Below are 20292 nucleotides of genomic sequence, written 5' to 3'. Positions count from 1 at the left end.
TTTGTCTTTCTACTTTTGGGTATGATTTGAATTTTTGTAATAAGTGTATTAATTTTGTAAAGAAATAATGCATATGTTTATTGGTCAACTTTAGCTATCTTTGAAGACACCCAAATCTCTCTATAAAGGTATACAACTTTTTAAATGGATCTTTACTCCTTAATGATAAACATAATTCCAGCAGGATCTGGGTCAGATGAGGGAACCCTGAGTATTGGCAATTTTCAGAGATAAAATTGAAGAGAGTAAACAGGAAGCGTTAAAGTCTTTGGATATTGAATGATGGTTGCCCAAGCTCATAAATACGTAGCAATATGACTATGTTTTTGACTCATAAAGAAACACAAACAGAAATAGATATGTTTATCTCATCTCATTAGAGAGTGAAGACATGGTAGAGAGTCTCAGGTAGAGTGAGGATGTGAAACAGTAATGAACTAATCCCAAAGCAACCTCAACCCACATGAGTATATATAATGTATATAGTACATTATATGCAGAGGGTATACATAATGTTTAGGGGAATTTAGAACAGGAAGGTATTCTGTGTGGATTCATTTAATTAGTCACAATCATTGTGCTCCCAAGAAAGGGTCATTCAAATTTAGTAAATCCAGTTCAAAAAATAAATATGAAGATGAATAAGTCATACTCAATATACCCCAGAAGACTGTAACTCTCATAATCTTTGTGGACAAATGCTATGGGAAGATAAAAGAATGAGTAATTTTTTTTCTGAAGGAATAGAAATGTTTATACCAAATGGAACAGACCCTCAAAGATGAGTAACTTTATTAGAAGAGTGGAGATACAAATATTCCAGACAAAAGCACAAGAAAAGACATAAATGTTTGAAGAGCATAGGATTGTGGGGCAGGAAACTGATAATCTAGGAAGGTTAAACCGTTCAGGTCTTTACATGATGTATGAAGACTTGATCCTGTAGACAACAGAAAGCAGTGAAAGGTCATATAACATGACTAGATCTATACTTGTTACTATAAAATGCTCATAAAAATTATAACCTAGAAATTAAAACAACAGTTCAGATGGAAACTCATGGAATAAATTCATAGCTTCTCAAACAGGTGCTGTTGACATTTCAGGAATGCTTATTTAACTAATCACACCACATACAATTCTGCCTCAAACATACTATCACTATAATGAATACAGTCTTTGGCACACTAATCCCTTTACTATATAATGCTGAAACAATAAGTTTCTGGAAAATTAAATAATAGTTTTGTTTATAGTTAAAGTTTTTTTTTTTAAATAAAACCTCAAAAGTAGCAATAGAAATAAAACAGAAAGCATAAGGAAGGGGCCAGCACCCCATATGAGTGCTGGTTCAAGTCCTGACTGTTCCACTTCCAATCCAGGCCCTTGCTAACACCCCTGGGAAAGTGGCAGATGATGACCTGAGTGTTTGGGCCCCTGACACCCATGTGGGAGACCCAGATGTAATTCCAGGCTCCTGGCTTCAGCCTGGTCTAGTCCCAGCCATTGCAACCATTTTGGGAGTGAACCAGTGGATGGAACATTTTTCTCTCTTTCTCCCTCCTTCTCACTCTCCTCTCTCTATAACTCTGAATCTCAAATTTATTTGATATCTATTTGAGGTTTATGTATTTATACATAAATACATAAAACCATAAGGAAATAGAAATTCACAATTTTGCCTAAATGCTTTTTCTGGATTCTATTACTACTATTTTATTGAATGCCTACTGTGGCTCATATAGTCTTGTAAATTTAATTAAAGCACTATTACAATTTTTTTCTAATTCTAATTTTTACTTTTTAAAATAACCTTATTTTAGAGGTTTACAGAAAAGTTATGATTCCATATATCTTACACTCACTTTACCAATTATTAACATTTTAATGAGTATGGCACATTTGTTATAGTTAATGATTAATACTGAAATAATATTATTAGCAGAAGTCCATACTTTTGTTGTTGTTGTTCCAGAATCCATCCAGAATACCACATGACCTTTAGTCATTATATTTCCCCAGGTTCCTTTTAGCTGTGAGAGTTATAGTAGTATTAATAGTATTACTACTACTATTACAGTAGTAATAAATAGTGTTATTGCTATTTATTTTATGTATCTGAAAGACAGAGAGACACAGAGGGAGACAGAAACAGAGAGATATCTGTCATCTGCTGGTTCACTTCCCAAATGCCTTCAACAACTGGAGCTGGGCCTGGAAGAATCCAGGAGCCTTGAATTCAATGTGGGTAGCAGGAACCCAAATACTTAAATCATCACCTGCTGCTTTTCAGGGTGCACATTAACAGGAAGATGGATTGGAAGTGTAGGAACTGGGACTCAAACCCAGACACTCTAGAAACACAGGATGCTTCTGTTTCAAGTAGCACCTCAACCATTGTGCCAAATGCCTGCCACTGTAGTAGTAGTGTTAATTATCAGAATAATTTCATGTGGTAGGGCTATTAGAAATCTTTTTTTTTTTTTTTTTTTTTTTTTCCGACAGGCAGAGTGGACAGTGAGAGAGAGAGAGAGACAGAGAGAAAGGTCTTCCTTTGCCTTTGGTTCACCCTCCAATGGCCGCCGTGGCCGGCGTACCGCGCTGATCCGATGGCAGGAGCCAGGTACTTATCCTGGTCTCCCATGGGGTGCAGGGCCCAAGCACTTGGGCCATCCTCCACTGCACTCCCTGGCCACAGCAGAGAGCTGGCCTGGAAGAGGGGCAACTGGGAGAGAATCCGGTGCCCTGACTGGGACTAGAACCCGGTGTGCTGGCGCCGCAAGGCGGAGGATTAGCCTAGTGAGCCGCGGCAACGGCAGAAATCTTTTTATAAGAAGGGGAGAAAACTGAAGCATAGGGAGGGTATGGTTGCACAGAGATGGGAGTCAGTTCCGGAAATGAGGCCCACAGCCCCTACTCTTAAACACCGGACTACACTGCTTCTCACACATTGGGTGCTCATGAAAGTGTGTATGACCTCACATCCACTCCTTGGGACCCCTGACATAAAGCAACATGGAAGTGCCCTAAAAGCATCATAAATAAAGATTATTTCTGGATTGTAGTTTAGTGAAATCTATGAATAATTTTAATGTTGATATTTTGTTTGAGCTAGGGTCTGCGAATTAGGAGGAATAATTATATAATACAGTGTGGTTCTTTTCAAATATGTTAGAATTTCTATATCCCAGTTCATTTTTTATAGCACCTTCAAAGATAGGTAGATGGTTTTGTCCTGGAGCAACTGGCTTTAAGACAAGAATTTTTCAGTTATGATTTAATATATTTTCATTGTCTAGACTAAGTTACATTATAGAAATTCATGCTATCAAAAATAGAAAAAAACAAAAGAAAAACAAGAAAACAGAAAGAAATTCGTGTTATCTCCAAGGGGACAAAATATTTGAAATACATAGTTGTCTAAACCTGTGACTGCCTAGTCTGAGAATTACTTTGATCACATTCCTAAATGTTTCTCAACCAATTGAAGATGATAAGGTCACTTTTGTTTTGTTAATGCGTTGCTGATTTTTTGACACCATTCTGGCACATAAGAAGTAGTGAATAAATACTGTTTAATGAATGAAAGAACCCTGACCCAATTCAAAGAGCTGTTAAAGATTTCTTGGCAATACTATGAATGGGTGGAAGCTATGTAGGATTTCCCTTCTCAAATTCAAAAATTGTTAAAGAATCTTGTCCTGTAAAATTTTTAAAATTTCTTTTCATTTTTTTTTTGAAAGGCAGACAGAGATCTTCCATATGCTGGTTCACTCCCAGACGCCAGTAACAGCCTGGGCTGAGCCAGGCTGAAGCCAAGGGCCAGGAACTCTATCCATGTCTCCCACGTAGGTGGCAGGGACCCAAGTACTTGAGCCAGCATCTGTTGCCTCCCAGGGTGTGCATCAACTGGAAGTTGAAATGGAAGTGGAGGAACTGGGACTCGAGCCAGGGACTCCAATACGAGATGTGACATCTCAAGAAGTGTCTTAACTGATGGACCAAATGCCTGCCCCAGTCTTGGCATCTTTTAAAGATTTACGTGTGTGCAGATTCTCAGGCATCTGCCTAAAGAAGGAACACAGAAATTTCAGAGTGTCCGTCCTTTGCTCCTGCTACCAGCTCCCCCCACCCCAACCAAAACACAAACTCCCTGAATTTGTCAAATTTATATTCAGGATATTATAGGAATATACACATTAATATATACAACTTTTCTAAAAATTAAGGAGTAGCTCTTAGAATATCAGGTTTATTATTGGAGATAAATTATTTAAAAATGACAATCTGTAGCTTTACTTTCCAATATTAATTTCATTCACATGTTTGCACATGATGCAAAGATTAAACACTTCATGATTGGTTTTATAAAGTAATAACTTTTAGAAAAAATGAATTCTGCTCCAGGGGAAAAAGTGATCCATATGTCATAAATATGATTTTAGAGGTTCTTGGAAAATAACAATTTCCAAATTTAGGACTTGTATCAGGGAAAAATAGGACTGAAAATATAGTCTTTAGAATTATGACACTCTTTCTGTTGCTCTCTTCTCCTAACTAATGGGATATTTTTGGAGAAGGAAGGATAACTAATAGGAAGTAGTACTAGTCAATTAATTTTCACATGTCAGGAATCTAGAAAGCTGCCCTCTAGTGTAGCTTGTTGGCATTTAGGCTCAAGGGTAGGCGCTCTGGGGAGAGACAAGGGGAGGGATGTCCTAGAATTATGTGTCTGAAAATCAAGATTGAATGACAATTCATCTTGTTTCTTGAATTTCTCTGGAGCAGTGATGAGAATAAAGGTCAAATGTGACTTATAGAATACACATTGAGTACTTTATTACTTTTTCCCTTTCGAATATTTGCTCAAAATAGTAAGGACTGGGTTTTGAGGGTAGTTATAAATGTACAAAAAGGATGAAAAGGATAATCCAAGATAAAATCAATGAAAGGAAAAGGGAAGGTAGAACAATTAAACTATGAATAATAGAGACATGGCTATTTACTATGAGGTGTTTGTGGTGTTGACGTTTGGTTCTGATTACAACAGAAAAAAATGGCAACATCTTTAAATTACACAATAAGTTCTATTTTCTGTACAATCCTACTTGGTATGGACACGTGGGGAAATATTCAGATGATGCTGTGGATTTATCTCAACTATCAAAGCAGACAAAGGTATTCACACCAGGAGACCTGCAGGGACTGGGGCAGGGAAGATCCAAGGGCCAACTTTATGAGTAGTTGCCCCTTAGAGAGTTTGGTTTGAACACTGGTTGTTTATAGGTCGAATGATTATTTTGAAAAAAATTTCCAATTTTATTTTCATTTTGTAACTTTTTTTAAAAAAAGATTTATTGATTTGAAAGGCAGAGTTACAGACAGAGGTAGAGACAAAGAGGTCTTCCATCTGCTGGTTCACTCCCCAGACGGCCGCAATGGCCAGAGCTATGCTCTGATCCAAGGCCAGGAGCCAGGAGCTTCCTCCAGGTCTCCCATGTGGGTGCAGGGGCCTAAGCACTTGGGCCATCTTCTGCCGCTTTCCCAGGCCACAGCAGAGAGCTGGATCGGAAGAGGAGCAGCTGGGACTAGAACCCATATGGGATGCCGGCTCTTGAGGCCAGGGCTTTAACCCGCTGTGCCACAGCACTGGTCCCCATTCTGTAACATTTTGCAAGCAGCTTTCTTTTTGATCAAAGGAATGTCAAAATCATGATTTTAAATGACAATATTGATAGTGTTTAAGGCTATAAGGTCAGTGGAATGACGTGAAATGTTTCTGTTGGCTACAAAGAAAGACTGCACATTTTTTTTCCCTTTTAGCATGCATGATCAATTGGAAAGTACCAGAGAGGATCTTCTGACTTTCCCTAGCCAACATCCTGCCACTGGAGATAAATATCTTCAGCTTTAAACACTTCCAGTCAAGAGTCTTTGTTAAAACCTCTGCCATTAACAATGATTACTTTAATCATCAACAAACACCCCAATGCAGTTGCTCCATCTGTGGCTTCTCTCCATCAGCAACACCTGAGGGTCTATGAAAAACACTGACTTAGGGCCCCCACCCAGACCAGTTGGGACAGAATCTCCGGGCAGAGAGATGGGCAAGCCAGAGTGGTTACTACACCTAGTGAAGTTCTAGAATCACTGAAATGATGCATGGAGAGCTACCTGAGAGTTAAAGTCTTAAGAACACAAAGTAGGCACAAAAGGAGGGCGGGGAGAGGATACAGAGCTGAAGGAGGGAGGCAGAGATGAGGGGAGCTGGATATCTCCCACTGGGGCTTGGCTTTCTTCATGATCCTGTCCAGGGCTAGACCCTGGCAGAGTTAGGGTTGCTCTGATCATTGGTTCTATGACTAACTTCACTCGCTGGGAAAATGAGAGACATGAAAACCTTCTTTAGGAAATGGCAGTGCTAGACCACAAGAATGCATGGAAAACAAAGAATTCTCGGAGATAAACTCCCGTAACATAACTGAGCCCCTAGGGGTGGAGACATTTCATTTGTGCTGGCCCCAGTGACATGTGGTGTAGATCCAGATATGTCCTGGATCTTGTGATCATAGGCTTTCTTTTGAAAACAGTTGCTGACAATCTGTCACTCCTTTGTGTTAGAGCTCAGCCCGTTTGAAAATGCGGGGTATCAGCTGCTGTTGCTGTAGGTCCATTTCTGTTTTCCAGCAGGTGGGTGTGTCTGTTTCTTTCCTTTCATCTCCATCCAGGCTTTCTTCTTTCAGGCACTTTCCGGTTTGTCAAGCCAAGTATGCCTGTCATGTTGGAACCCAGCCCTGGGACACTCACCACCTTCTCTTTGTGTTAGTATCTCTCTTGTCTGTGTTCCCACTCTTCCTTATCTTCCAGTCTATTCTCATGGTCACTTCCATGTTTTAGTCTCTTTACTATGAATGCTCAAAACTTGCAGTTACACTTGCAGCGTCTACTTCTTCTGGCTTTCCATCTAGACTTGCCTGTGTTTATCTGCTGGGCCACCTTGGCCACCTTCTTTTCTTCCTTTCCCGTCTTTTGTATATTAGTTCGTACTAAGCACCTCAATAGCTCCCATGAACTAAGACTTCAGTGGAAAGAGAGTGGATTTCAGGCTCAAGCTAGGCTCAGAATCTCCTCTTCCCTACTTATTGGTAGCTCTGAAAACAATAATTCTGTCATAGAGTTGTAAAAAGTTAATTAGATAATATAGAAATGTGCCAAGCATAGCACCTGTAATGATACATGCTCAAGACTAGAGCTATTATTATTCACGTTACTTTTGTATGAAAACTTTCCACATTACCTGTAGTCCACAATGCCTTGTTTTCAATTTACTTGCCTACATTTTCTTGGATTTGTGATTCTTTTTTTTTAAAGATTTATTTATTTATCTGAAATTCAGTGTTACACAAAGAGAGGAGAGGCAGAGAGAGAGAGAGAGAGAGAGAGAGGTCTTCCATCCGATGGTTCACTCCCCAGTTGGCCTCAATGACTGGATCTGCACTAATCCAAAGCCAGGAGCCAGGTGATTCCTCCTGGTCTCCCACGTGGGTGCAGGGGCCCAAGTACTTGGGCCATCTTCTACTGCTTTCCCAGGCCATACCAGAGAGCTGGATAGGAAGAGGAGCAGCCGGGACTAGAACCAGCACCCTTATGGGATGCCCGCCCTACAGATGGAGGCTTAGCTTACTACGTCACAGCGCCAACCCCTATGCAATATCCTGCTTCTGGTGACAACAAAACTTTCTAGCTTCTTAATGGGTTTCCCATCACTAGCAATTTCTGTTGGTTAGAGTTGCATGAGAATTCTCCTGTCTCCTTACTCTCTGAGACCCCCAGAAATCAACATATCCTTGGCACAGAGAACTTCTGAGGCAGCCTACTCTTCCTTCCCTTTTGAATCTCCAAACTAAAACGTGAAAATGAACATCTTATACCTGTGAATCTCTGATTGATTTCACCTTTGAATTCACAATCTCTCATAAATGAGAATACTTCAAAAATTCATGGAAAATGGAATTTAAAGATACATTTGTTTTGGTGCAAAGACGTTTGAAATCCCTGCATGGGGGGTTCTCGAAAAAGCTCAGGAAAATGTGTGCTATGAAAAGACATGCATGGATAAAAACATTTTTGTACCAAAATAAACTTGTCTTTGAATTCCATTTTGCAGGAACACTCTGGATTACTCGTGTATATTGTATTCCAGGGGTTCTCATAATTGTGTCACACAGAGGAGCTTTTTCCATGAAATTCCATTTCAAGGTTCTTTTGTGAACCTCTAACAGCATTTGGAATGTTGAAAAAGAGTAAAGATTGATTAGGACTCTTACATAGAAGTAGAAAAAGGTTTCTTAAAACTGAAATTCCTACCAGAGTGGAAAATGTAGGCCTTTCCTTTCTTCTTAGCTCTCTTCCAAACATTCCAGTTAAGCTGATAAAAATATATATGAAAGCCAACTAACCAACCAGCCAGCCAACTAACCAACCAGCCAGCCAGCCAACCAACCAACCAACCAACCAAACAAAACACCCTCAACCTCTCTCCAAATTCCCAGACCCCTACAAAGGCCAAAAAGCCCCATCCTTTATCTTCTGCTGTCCCAATTCATTTGTTCAATCTTGGGCTGTCTCCCTTTTACAACTTGCCGACACTGACAGCTCCAGACATATTTCTGGCCACTCCCTAAACTGCACCTCCCCTTTAGAACCTTCAAAGACATACTGGTTGTGGGGCCAGTGTTGTGGTGCAGCAGGATGAGAAGTGGCCTGTGCACTACATGCCACATCGGTGCAGGATCAAGTCCCGGTTGTCCCATTTTGGATCCAGCTCCCTGCTAATGTCCATGGGAATTCAGCAGAAGATGGCCCAAGTGCTTGGGCCCCTGGCACCCTTGAGGGAGATCAGAATGGAGTTCCAGGCTCCTGGCTTCAGTCTGGACCATCCCCATCCATTACGGCCATTTCAGAAGTGAACCAGCAGATGGAAGATACATTTCTCTTCACTTTGGCTCTGAAATAAATAAATCTTAAAAAAAAGCCATTGATTGTGCTTCAATTGATGCAGTTTGCATATCGCTTAGTAATTGTGCCTCTCTCTCTCTCTCTTCTTTCTTTCTTTCTTATTCTTCCTTTTTAAAATCAAGCTTGTGTGCTTCCTGAGGGTACAACAGCTTATACTCTCTATAAAAGGTAGTGCAATGATTTCCAAGAAGCAGCTGCTGCATAAAAATATATTGACTAGTTATTGATTTTTGCCTTAGTTTTTCTTTGCCAGCTCCCTGCTTGCCAAGTCCTGCTTCTAGCCAACATAAGATTATATTTGATCCCTGGGGACAAAAATGGCATGGAGAGCTAAAAGCTGGAGATAATCCTATAAGCTCATTTAGAACAAAGGTTTAATTATCCCCCTATCAGCTGAGACTTTTATCTGAGTTGAGTTGCAATAAGCAACAAATTGGTGAGTTTCATTTGCTCTACTTGCTTTGGGTACTGTGAATAGCCCAAGGAACATAAGGCAGAGTGAAGGAGAGGCAACAGACTTGGACAAAACATTCAGCTTGGATTTGATCACGATGGTCAGAGAGCAACATGTGTTACGTGCAGCATTGACCAAATCTTTGGCCTGTCTGTGTAATGAAACAAGAATCTGACAATTTGTTTTACAATAGATGAACTGGTCTGGGAATGTTATGTACTTTCAAAGCCTAATTTTCTTCATTTATAAACCAAAAGGCTAAGTGGTGTTGTTCCTTGAGATGGAAGTGGCCAAGTGCCTGGGGGAAATAGAAATAAAAAAGGGGGTGGGCACTTCCCAGCATGGCCTTTTACTGCTGCCAAGGGGGTGGGCTCTTTTCTGGCCCTCCTGTATCCTTACTACACTTAACTCACCCTGGATCAATAGCCAGAGGCAGTTGGTAACCAGGGGTAAATCTCGTTGGCTTCCCGAAAGGGGATGAGTTCTACCTCCCAGAAACCTCTTTCATGTACCTCCCTCTATCACCATCACCACCACCTCCTTAGCAGTGGATTATAAAAAAAAGATGTATGTATTTGAAAGGCAGTGTGACAGAGAAGATGGGGTGGGAGGTGTGTGTGTGGGGGAGAGAGAGAGAGAGAGAGAGAGAGAGATCTTCCATCTACTGGTTGATTCCCCAAATAGCTGAAATAACCAGGTCTAGGCCAGGATGCTATCAGGAGCCAGGAATTCTGTCCTGGTCTCACACATGGGTGGCAGGGACCCACTCATTGGGCCATCTTCTGCTGCTTTCTCAGATGCATCTGCAGGAAGCTGGATCAGAGGTGGAGCAGCTGAGACTTGAACCTACACTCTAGCATTAGATGCTGGCATCATAGTTGGCTTAACCTGCTATACCACCAACATCAGCCTCAGCAGTGGGTTTATAGAGGAAATATTGAAAGTCTTATATGGCACAAGACATGGACCTATAAGTATGGAAACTGGCTATAAACAACCAAAATAGCCAATACTGGTGAGCACCATTCTTTGGAATCTAAGATTCAATTGCCAGGGCAGGCGCTGTGGCTCACTTGATTAATCCTCCACCTGTGGTACCAGCATCCCATATGGGTGCCAGGTTCTAGTCCTGGTTGCTCCTCTTCCAGTCCAGCTCTCTGCTGTGGCCCGGGAGGGCAGTGGAGGATGGCCCAAGTCCTTGGGCGCCTGCACCTGCATGGGAGACCAGGAGGAAGCACCTGGCTCCTGGCTTCGGATCAGCACAGCGCCGGCTGTAGCGGCCATTTGGGGAGTGAACCAATGGAAGGAAGACTTTTCTCTCTGTCTCTCTCTCACTGTCTGTGACTCTACCTGTCAAATAAAAAAAAAAAAAAAAAAAAAAACGAAAAAAAAAAAAAAAAAAAGATTCAGTTGCCTCTGGCCTGGATCCTCTAGTGTACCATAATCCACTGCACAATAGCCAGAGTAATCTTTTTTAAGTGAAAATCTTATTTGGTCTTAAAAACCCTTCCATAGCCCTCCATTGCTCTCAGGATAAGGAGAATCTTCTTAATAAGGCTTTTTAAAGTCTTATCGCCTATCTGCCTATGATATAATTGATACCCTACCTTCTACACGAAGCCATAAGCTCCACAAAGGTATGGACTATATATTTTTCCATACAGTTATATCCCCAATCACCACTGGATATAATGTGTGATATAGAACAGGAACCCATTAAATATTCTTTGAATGAATAAATGAATTATAAAACAATCCCAACCTTTCCAACATGTGTCTTCTATTTAGCTCAGAACTTTTATTATACATACATGTGACTGTGTTTATGGTGAACAGTTTCATATTTGTTTGTATTTCGTATATTGTTGGAAGCACAGTATTCTCCTGGGTATTAGACACCTGGGAGCTGTTCGAGGCTGCCCTCCTTGCCTCACCTCTTATCTTTAATAGTCACGTGGCACTACCAGTTCTAGTTCCCAAATCATTTTTCAAATTCTTCTATCCTCTCCAACTTCCAGTGATGCCTTGGTGCAGGTCTCATCATTTCTTGTAGTTGTTTTGAAACTTATCTCCTTGCTTTCTTTCTTCTTCTCCTCCAGCTCACCTTCTGCAGAGATGTTCAGCAATACTTCTTAAAACCCAAACCTAGTTACGTCATTCTCACCTTAAAAATTCTTCAGAGTACTTTCACAGAGGGTCAAGTCTTAATGCAACAAAGAAGAAATATTTATTGGTCACTTACTATGTGCCATGGGATCTACAGAAAATACAGAGATGAGTTAGGTAATCCTTACTTGTCCATTATTGAAAATATTAACTGATGGTAAATTCGTCACTTGGGACAAATATACACAGCTACTCTGTGTGGTGTCCAGAATCTGCCTCTCCTCAGATTTCTGCTCCTGGGATGGTATTCCTTACCTCTATTCACATCTACCTGACAAATTCCTATTTATTTTTCAGGACTTAATAAGAACCACTTTTCCTGGGACATTTTGATCACCTCCTTTCCCTAGGAAGAATTCACTGTTCTTTCACTGATCACTGCTGACATGCTGTTGTATTTCTTTTTTGTCCCCTCTAGGCTGTAGACACTGTGTTACATGATATTTTGGCTTAATCATTATCATCTCTCCAGGAAATAGAAGAGTTCATGATAATAGTCAATAAAAGTTTGTTGAATGAAAAAATGTTTTGTTGGAGTATAAGACCAAAGAATATATGGTTTATAGTATAGGCTGTTTTGTGCCAAATGGATCATAAGATATTAGAAAATCACAGAAACAGCAATTTGCTGATCTTTTTTAAAATTTAAGGCCATACATACACACAAACATACACACACACAAACATGCACACACACATATGGAGGTACAGAGAGAGAGGGAGAGACAGGGAAATATGTTCTGTCTGCTGGTTTACTCCCCAGATGGCCACAACAGCTGGGGCTGGGCCAGGCTGAAGCCAGAAGCCAAGAGCCAGGAACTTTCAGGTCGTCCACATGGGTAGCAGGGCCCAAGCACTTGGGCCATCTCCTGCTGCTTCTTCCAGGCCATTATCAGGGAACTGGGTGGGAAGTGGAGTAGCCAGGAACTTGAAATTGTGACATGGGATGTCAGCACTGCAGGTGGTGGCTTTACCTGCTGCACCACAATGCCAGCCCCGTAAACCTTCACCTTGTTCAATCTCCTTTGTATAAATGGAGTCCAATTATACTTCGATCTCTTTTCTAAAAGATTTATTTTACTTGAAAATCAGAGAGGGGGAGAGAGAGGGGGAGAGAGAGAGAAAGCTTCCATATGTTGGTTTACTCCCTAGAGGCCACAATGGCCAGGGTTGAGCCACACTGAAGTCAGGAGCCAGGAGCTTCATCTAAGTCTCCCGTATGGGCAGCAAGGGCCCAAACACGTGGATCATCTGCCACTGCTTTTCCCAGGGCATCAGTAGGGAGCTGGACTGGAGGTAGAGAAGCTGGGACTCCAACTGGTGCCCACATAGGATACTGTTGTTGCAAGCAGAGGCTTTACCAACTTACACCACAGCACTGGTCCCAATTTGAACCCTTTTAAAGTTTTTATAAACTGTGGTGGAAAATTAACTTGTATTGCTTGAATAATATACATACAATGATGATAAATCTCGATAGTAAACATTTTCATTTGACCTTTCCTACTTTGATTTATGATGGATTTTGGCATGGGTTGATATGGTAAATCCTGATACTACTCCTCCTAGAATTTACCAGATTTACTTCCTATTGATGTGGAAGGACATTTTAGCAATGCATTTTCATTCTAGGTCTCTCATCTCTCTATTTTTCCCCAGGATACTTATTCTTATTTCCATCTCTTGGTTATCCTTAAGCATTAAGTCAACATTAACTGCTTCCTGTGATAGCAAATCCTGGTTAGAGAACTCTGGGACATGCAGATTCCAGTGGAGGAGATGAGACTATTAGGATTGGTCTTGTCAATGCACAGATATTTATTAAGCACCTGCTCTGTGCCTAACTTGCTTGTAAGCTACAGTTATTTCTGTCCTATTCACTACTGTATTTCCAATGCCTAGTAAGTGCCTGATGAATATTTTTTAATGGATAGATTCTTGGAAGATATGGAGCCCTCACTTGGAAAGGCAGGGGTGTCTGGGAAGAGGAGTAGGTAGAGAACAGTTATGCTCCTACTATGTGCCTGGCTCAGGGTTCATACTTTCCACATACTGTAAATATTACAAGAGCACTTTGACATGGATGTGATTATTTTATTTTCCATGCAACTTTGTTTTCCCAGTTGCAGAGCCAAGGAATAAAATAGGAATCACATGAACAGTATCACTGTGTTCCTAGTTCTGTTCCTATGCTGTCTGTATTGACAGACCTTAGCGCTTCCAAAGTGCCCCTCTGTTATGATGGAAAATGTCTGTGGGCGTCCTCTGTGTACTCGTGAAAATAGCCTTTGCATTCACCACTGCCCTTCCACTTGCATGGCCTACCGTTTTCTTCCTCTCCTGCTCTGTTGTGGAGTATTTCCACGGCCAGACACCTTCAGGTTTGGGTTTTGCAGTACTCAGTGGCACCGAGGTGGCCCCATGGTCACATTGTAGCCTGTTTTACCCACAAATACAGCAGAGTCATGAAACTGTGAGAAAATCACTTGGATATTTGATTATCTTTTTTTTTGTGGCGGAGGACAAAGCATCAGGAGGGAGGGGCTGGCCTAGGCAGGGCACTCATGTGAGGGAGTCAGAGGTCTGGAAATCACAGATTACTGCCTGTGGGGGGCATGCAGCAGGAGCTTCGGGCTAGAGAGGTCATTGTCTAGCTTGGTCTATCCCACAATGATGCTTGTTAAGATGAGTCTCCCAACATCACAGAGAAAGGAGGAGGAGAAAGGAGAAAGGCAGGAGGGGGTTGGGATCTGATGGAAATGCCCTAGGAAGAACAAGTAGTGCACCCTTTTCAGAAACCCACCAAGATTTAACCGGAGGAAAAGTAGGACAGGAATATAAAATAAGTTAGCCTATTAAACACTGATGGTTTTTCTTCTGTTTCTACTTCTGAAGGAGGATGATGCCTCTTTATTTCAACAGTTGTAGGGGCTGGGATTTTGTTTTGGTTAATATCTGTATATAACATTGGAAAGAACCTCAAAAGTCTAAATCGATATACAAGAGACAGAGGGCAGAGCCATTCCTGGAATAATAAAAGATTCAGGGTTGATACGCAAGGTGACAATGAAAGAAACAGAAAAGCAACGTGGACTAGAGTTTTACAGGTAGAGAATATAAATGAGAAGGAGAGAGCCCACTGGTAATTGAATAACTGTTAGGAAGACTTCAGAGATAATGAGGGGAAATGTGGAACATTGAGATATTTGCTAACTACCTGAAAAATCTCAGTAAAAATTCAAGATGCTTTCAAGTGTATGTTGGGGTTTTGGATGTAGGTTTCTGTAGAATGCAGCACTGATTTAAGACCTCTGATAAGAATGATTCAGCTTTACTTGTGTTATCATCTTACCCGAGAGCCCAGGGAAGCCGTGAAACCTCTGACTAACAGAGTGATGGATTATGAGACGCTGACGATATGTATTTCCAGAGGCCAGACAAGCAGGAATCAGTATGGGCTGTGGTTTTTGGTGATGGTTTCAAAGAGCCCAGTGGAACACAGGGAATTGGATTTCAAAAAAAATTTATAGAATTTGGATAAATTGTGGGAAGGGAGTACATGTATCTAGCAGTAAAAGCCTTGAAGTAGGAAAGAACATTTCATGTGAGGTGGCTAGTCAGAAGTTCAACGTAAGTGGGTGAGAAAGAAGAATGATGAGTAGTAATTGGGATCGAATGCATCAGTAAAGACAGAATGTATCAAAGACAAGGTTATGGGGGATTTTAGAAGTTGTATGGAAGCTTTTAGAATCTGTAGAGTGATGAAAACTAGAGCTTTAGAAAGATTCATCTGGAAGAAGTAATTGAAATGGAGAGATCCTGGAGACTTGTTTTAAATCTACGTCTGAAGCATTTAGGGTTTGGACTTGGTGGAAACAAAATGTTGAAAGGCCAAGTCATAGGACTCTGTAACTGATTAGATGTGCAGGGCAGATGTAAATCCAGATTGAAATATAATTGTAACATTTGTGATCCAGAGGTCCTAGAAAGCACTGTGGCTTTGTTCTTTCACTTATGCATTTCCACCGTCTTGTGTTCCTCCTATGTTCTCAGTGCTGGCATCCAGTGGACAAAAGCATTGATAACTCTCTGACCTCATGGAACTTATGTTCAACTGAGGGACAAATAGATAATAAGAATATAAACAAGGAAGGCTTCTAACCTCTTACAAGAAGGAGAAAGGTAGAAAAAGATTGAGATGATGGGAAATGGCCTTGGGGGAACAAGTAGTATCTTTTCAAGACATCATCAAGGTTTGTAATAAAATACATAGTATATTAGCTGGTGGTTAATTTTTTGAAGAAAAATAATGGAGAGAAGGGGAAAATGAGTTTGGATGTATGCAAAGGAGTTACAGTAATGCATAATTAAGGTAGGGGACTTGGAAAAGGAGTTGTTTGTTAGGAAATGATGAGGTTTGAACACATTAGTGGCATTATGTAAGCTTAGGCCAAGAATTCTTATGGATCATTAGGATGGGAAATGTGGACTTGGGAGCCACCAGCTTATTATGGTAATAGAGGCTTTTATCCATCAAGATTCCTTAAAAAAGCAGGGATTGACAGCAGCCTGAAGACTCAACCTTGTAGTGTGCCCGTTTTTAGGAGAATTCCTTAGGAGAAGGAAAAAGACCCAGGGAGGGAGGAGTTGGAGAGAATGGCAGGGAAGGAGAAGAACTTGGTTCTCACAGATGTTTCACTGTAGGTGATAATCAAAAGGTATCAGTCGTCAATGGTGTCTTCCTGTACCAGAGTTTTAATCTTCCCCTAGTCATGTCTTAAGAGTTTTTGTAAAAATTTGGAAGAAAAATACCAACAGAAAAGGCAATGAACCATTCTGTTGCCCCCATAATGGGAAACCAAAGTAAAATTTAATTTTCTCTAACTAAAATGAGCTAATAGAACGACAGTGACTCAAACAGTAAGTACCTTACACATATGAAAGAGTGTAAAGGTTTATTTTCACAACTAACTCATCTACCCGTGGTCTGTAAAGCTGTTACAATATGAGAGCATCTTCAAATGGAAGATGCATATTATGAAAAACCTAGGCATGGATCTTTTTTTTTTTTTTGCAACAAAATAAACTTATCTTTTAATTCCATCTTCCATGAACCTTTTGAAGTACTCTTGTATGTCTCTGTAAGTCAGAGTTAAGTCTTGAGGTTTTACAATCTAGCCTCCCAATCCATCACTGTTAGTCAATGTGGCATGGCATGAAGGCTCTTTAAGCCGGGAAAAATAAATATAATACATGAAAGAAAAAGTAATAAATAGGTGACTAATATTGTCTTCTGAAGGGCATGGCTTACCAATTAGGCAATGACTTCTCATCATTTTACAAGATAGTGTTGCTAATCCCTTCCTATAAAGTCAAGGCTCCTTATGTACCTGTTATTTGTTTCTTCTGCCTTAGAATCTTTCCCTTCTTAATTTAAAAGATTGCAAAGGTAGACAAGTGAAGCAACAATGCTTCAGGACTCAAAGGGATTGGGTTATGAGTCTAAGTCTGTGCATTGTAAAGACATCCTCTGTTGACACTCTTGTGTGAACTTGCAGGCCCACATGACAAACAACAGTGATGCAACATCAACAACAACGTAATCCCATGAGACTTCAAATGATTGAGACCTATATCTCACATTGCAAAAAACTTAAATACTAATGATCTCTAGTAAAATCAATGTGTATTCTATTGCTTGAAATTTTAATGAGGAAAAAAAGGATTGCTGTGTAATATTGGTTACAAGTCCTTTAGACATTAATTTTTTTCTTCCATTTTTGATTAACTTTATACACAGAAGACCAACTCTATACTAAGTAAAGAGTTCAACAATTTGCACAGCAAAAAATCCCCAAAGCAAACCAAAACAAACAAAAAAAACCCTGTTCCTCAACAGTTGGGACAAGGCCTGTTCAAAATCATTGCATCTTGAAGTTAATTTCACTTCTTTTTTTAGAAACTTAATTAACTTTATAACTATTTTTTAGAAAGATTTTATTTATTTATTTGAGAGAGTTATAGACATTGAGAGGGAGAAACAGAGAGAAAGGTTTTCCATCCACTGGTTCACTCCCCAAATGGCCACAACAGCCAGAGCTGAGCCGATCAGAAGCCAGGAGCAAGGAGCTTCCTCCAGGTCCCCCATGCTGGTGCAGGGGCTCAAGTGTTTGGGTCATCCTCTACTGCTTTCCAGGCCATAGCAGAGAGCTGGATTGGAAGAGGAGCAGCAGGGACTTGAACTGGTGCCCAAATGGGTTGCCGGCACCGCAGGTGGAAAGAAGCACCCAAGAATGATATGTCTTTTGGGAACACTTAGACATAATTATAATACAACTCTTTGAGGACAGATGTCCTGCATGGGAAGTTAGTACACAGTGACTCTTGTTAATTTAACACTTAACACTCTCATGTATGATGTCAGTGATCACCCGAGGCTGTTGACATGAGCTGCCTAGGCTATGAAAGCCTTCTGAATTCACAAACTCCATCAGTATTTAGACGAGGCCATGCAAAGTGGAAGTTCTCTCCTCCCTTCAGAGAAAAGTACCTCCTTTGATGACCACTTCTTTCCCCTGGGGTTTCACCCCTCAAAGTCCTTCATGTAGGACATTTTTGCCACAATAGACACTAATTTAAAAAATTAGTCAACTCCATTTTTGTCCTATTCATTAACTGATAGGAGGATTTAAATAATCACAAATGATGGCTTTGATGGCAACAAAAGCTTCTTGTCTTAAAACAGTGCCACATGAAACTTTTAGGGACTGAAAATATTTGTGTCTTTATGCTACAGAGACCACCTTTCAGAAGGGGAAGGAAGAAAGTGATAATTTTTAATTTGATGCTCATCAATTATGATTCATCCTTGATTTGGGAACTTGATTCAGTTTTGTTTCTTTGTTTTGAGAAAGGAATGTTTACTGCCCCAAAATATTTTAAAAAATATGTTAAGATACATTTAAAAATTAACATGTACCAGTCCCATACCATCTCAGTGTAATACTTAATGTAGCTTAAATATTGTTTCAGTTATGAAATACTGTGCCCCTTGTAACTGATAAATAGAGTAAAGCCAAGTCAAGGAAACAGTAGTTAAGCTGAGTTTCATAATCCTTCTTCCACAGCATCACCTGGGATGTATTAAAGACTTCTTCTCTTTACCTTACCAGAAAACCTAAGCGGGGAATACATATTTCTACAGAAGTGAATCACTCATATTTGAAGTTAGTAAGGTTGTGGGCACACTCAGATTTCTTCCTTTGTTAAAGTAACTCAAAAGATATTTTATTGCGTGGTTTAGTCTGGCCAAATAAAAGGAGAAATCGGGATGAGAGTCAAGAAAAGTGTGAGCAGTGTAAAATATCTGCGTTGGGATATGCTTTAAAAGGCCCAGAAAAAACTACATATATTCTGACATATCACATATCTTTACATATTATTAACATCTTAAAAAGCTGGACATAATATGAAATGTATAAAATCCAACATTATGTCATGAGGAACAGAAAGGAGAAGAAGCAGACATTATAAATGTTCTTATATGCTTTACCAAAATTCTTAAAAAAAAAAGCTAGAATGTGGCTTGCAGCCATAGGTGTAAAATAGATTATAAATTAATTTGGAAGCAGGTGTTTCCATGGCTGTGGGAAAAACAATGCCAACTGAACATTTCCATAGCATTAAAAGTGCAGGCTACAGTTATGCTTACAACAGGCAAGAAAGAGAAATAAGATCATAATCCTGGAACATATTCCTCACTTTCTGAAACAAAACCTGGAGCCATAAATGCTGCAGCTGGAAGAGTTTTGTAGGAGTTTTGATCTTGGTGGGCGAATTCAGCATTAACATCTTTAACTCAGACGCAGAGCTTGCAATAAAACCCATATCCATGAGGTATTTTCTATTCCCAACTGTGAAGTTTTTGTTCTTTCTTTTTCCTTTAAAAAGAAATAAACAAAGACCAAAAATTATTGTATTTGTTAAACCTCAATTTGTCATTTCTTGGAGCAAGTAAAATTGCAAAACAGAAATTCTCAAGCCAGCCATATATATAGTTATGGTATTATTATTCTTCATACTCACTGGCTCAGAATCCCAGTTCATTAGTGTGCTGTGTTGAAGAATGATGTCTATGCATCCATGGGCAATATTTTCATCTGATAAGAATTGTGTTTCCATTTGATCACAGATTTCTTCTATTGATTTTTAAATGTTTAATTCTAGCAAATCCATTCCCCCACTGCACCTCCATTTTCATTTTTTAAGACAAAGAAAAAAATTTGACACAGATCTCGTTTGTCATTTTATTCCTTCGCCTTGCCTGAATGCCCATCAAAGTGACCTCTTTTCCACTCTACTCTCATGGGCTTTGGACATATTGTAGCATACATATATGCAAATTAAAAGACCTTACCTGGCCCTCCTAATAGCCTCTTGCTGGAGAGTTAGAGGAATTATATAGTACATTTCTTGTTAGAACACACATACACGGTTAATGTAAAGCATGTATTTGAATCCATGCATATAAATATAAAAGAAGTAGAGGCAAGTGAAAACAATTGATTTTTGCCTTTTTTAAAGTAATAACTTTAGTGTTTGCTTGTATTTTCAACTTACAAATGCTAAGCAAAAAAAAAAAGAGTCATATATCC

The 20292-nt window shown here is 39.9% G+C and overlaps 1 long non-coding RNA gene across 2 annotated transcripts in view; it reads right to left on the bottom strand.

Moving 5' to 3' along the window:
- Positions 1-780: 780 nt before the first annotated feature.
- The window catches only part of LOC127492740 (uncharacterized), a 66401-nt gene continuing 46889 nt past the window's right edge, over positions 781-20292 (bottom strand). The window contains exons 4-5 of one of the 2 annotated variants that reach the window (XR_007922455.2): positions 19400-19578; positions 781-940 (exon numbers count right to left, since the gene is read on the bottom strand). This is a non-coding gene — a long non-coding RNA (uncharacterized lncRNA). Of the gene's footprint in view, positions 941-11261; positions 11676-19399; positions 19579-20292 lie in introns of those variants that run through there. The other variant, XR_007922457.2, reaches the window with a different exon arrangement.

Source organism: Oryctolagus cuniculus, chromosome 14 (assembly GCF_964237555.1).
Source record: "Oryctolagus cuniculus chromosome 14, mOryCun1.1, whole genome shotgun sequence".
Lineage (NCBI taxonomy): Eukaryota > Metazoa > Chordata > Mammalia > Lagomorpha > Leporidae > Oryctolagus > Oryctolagus cuniculus.
This window is presented reverse-complemented; position numbering and strand designations above follow the sequence as displayed.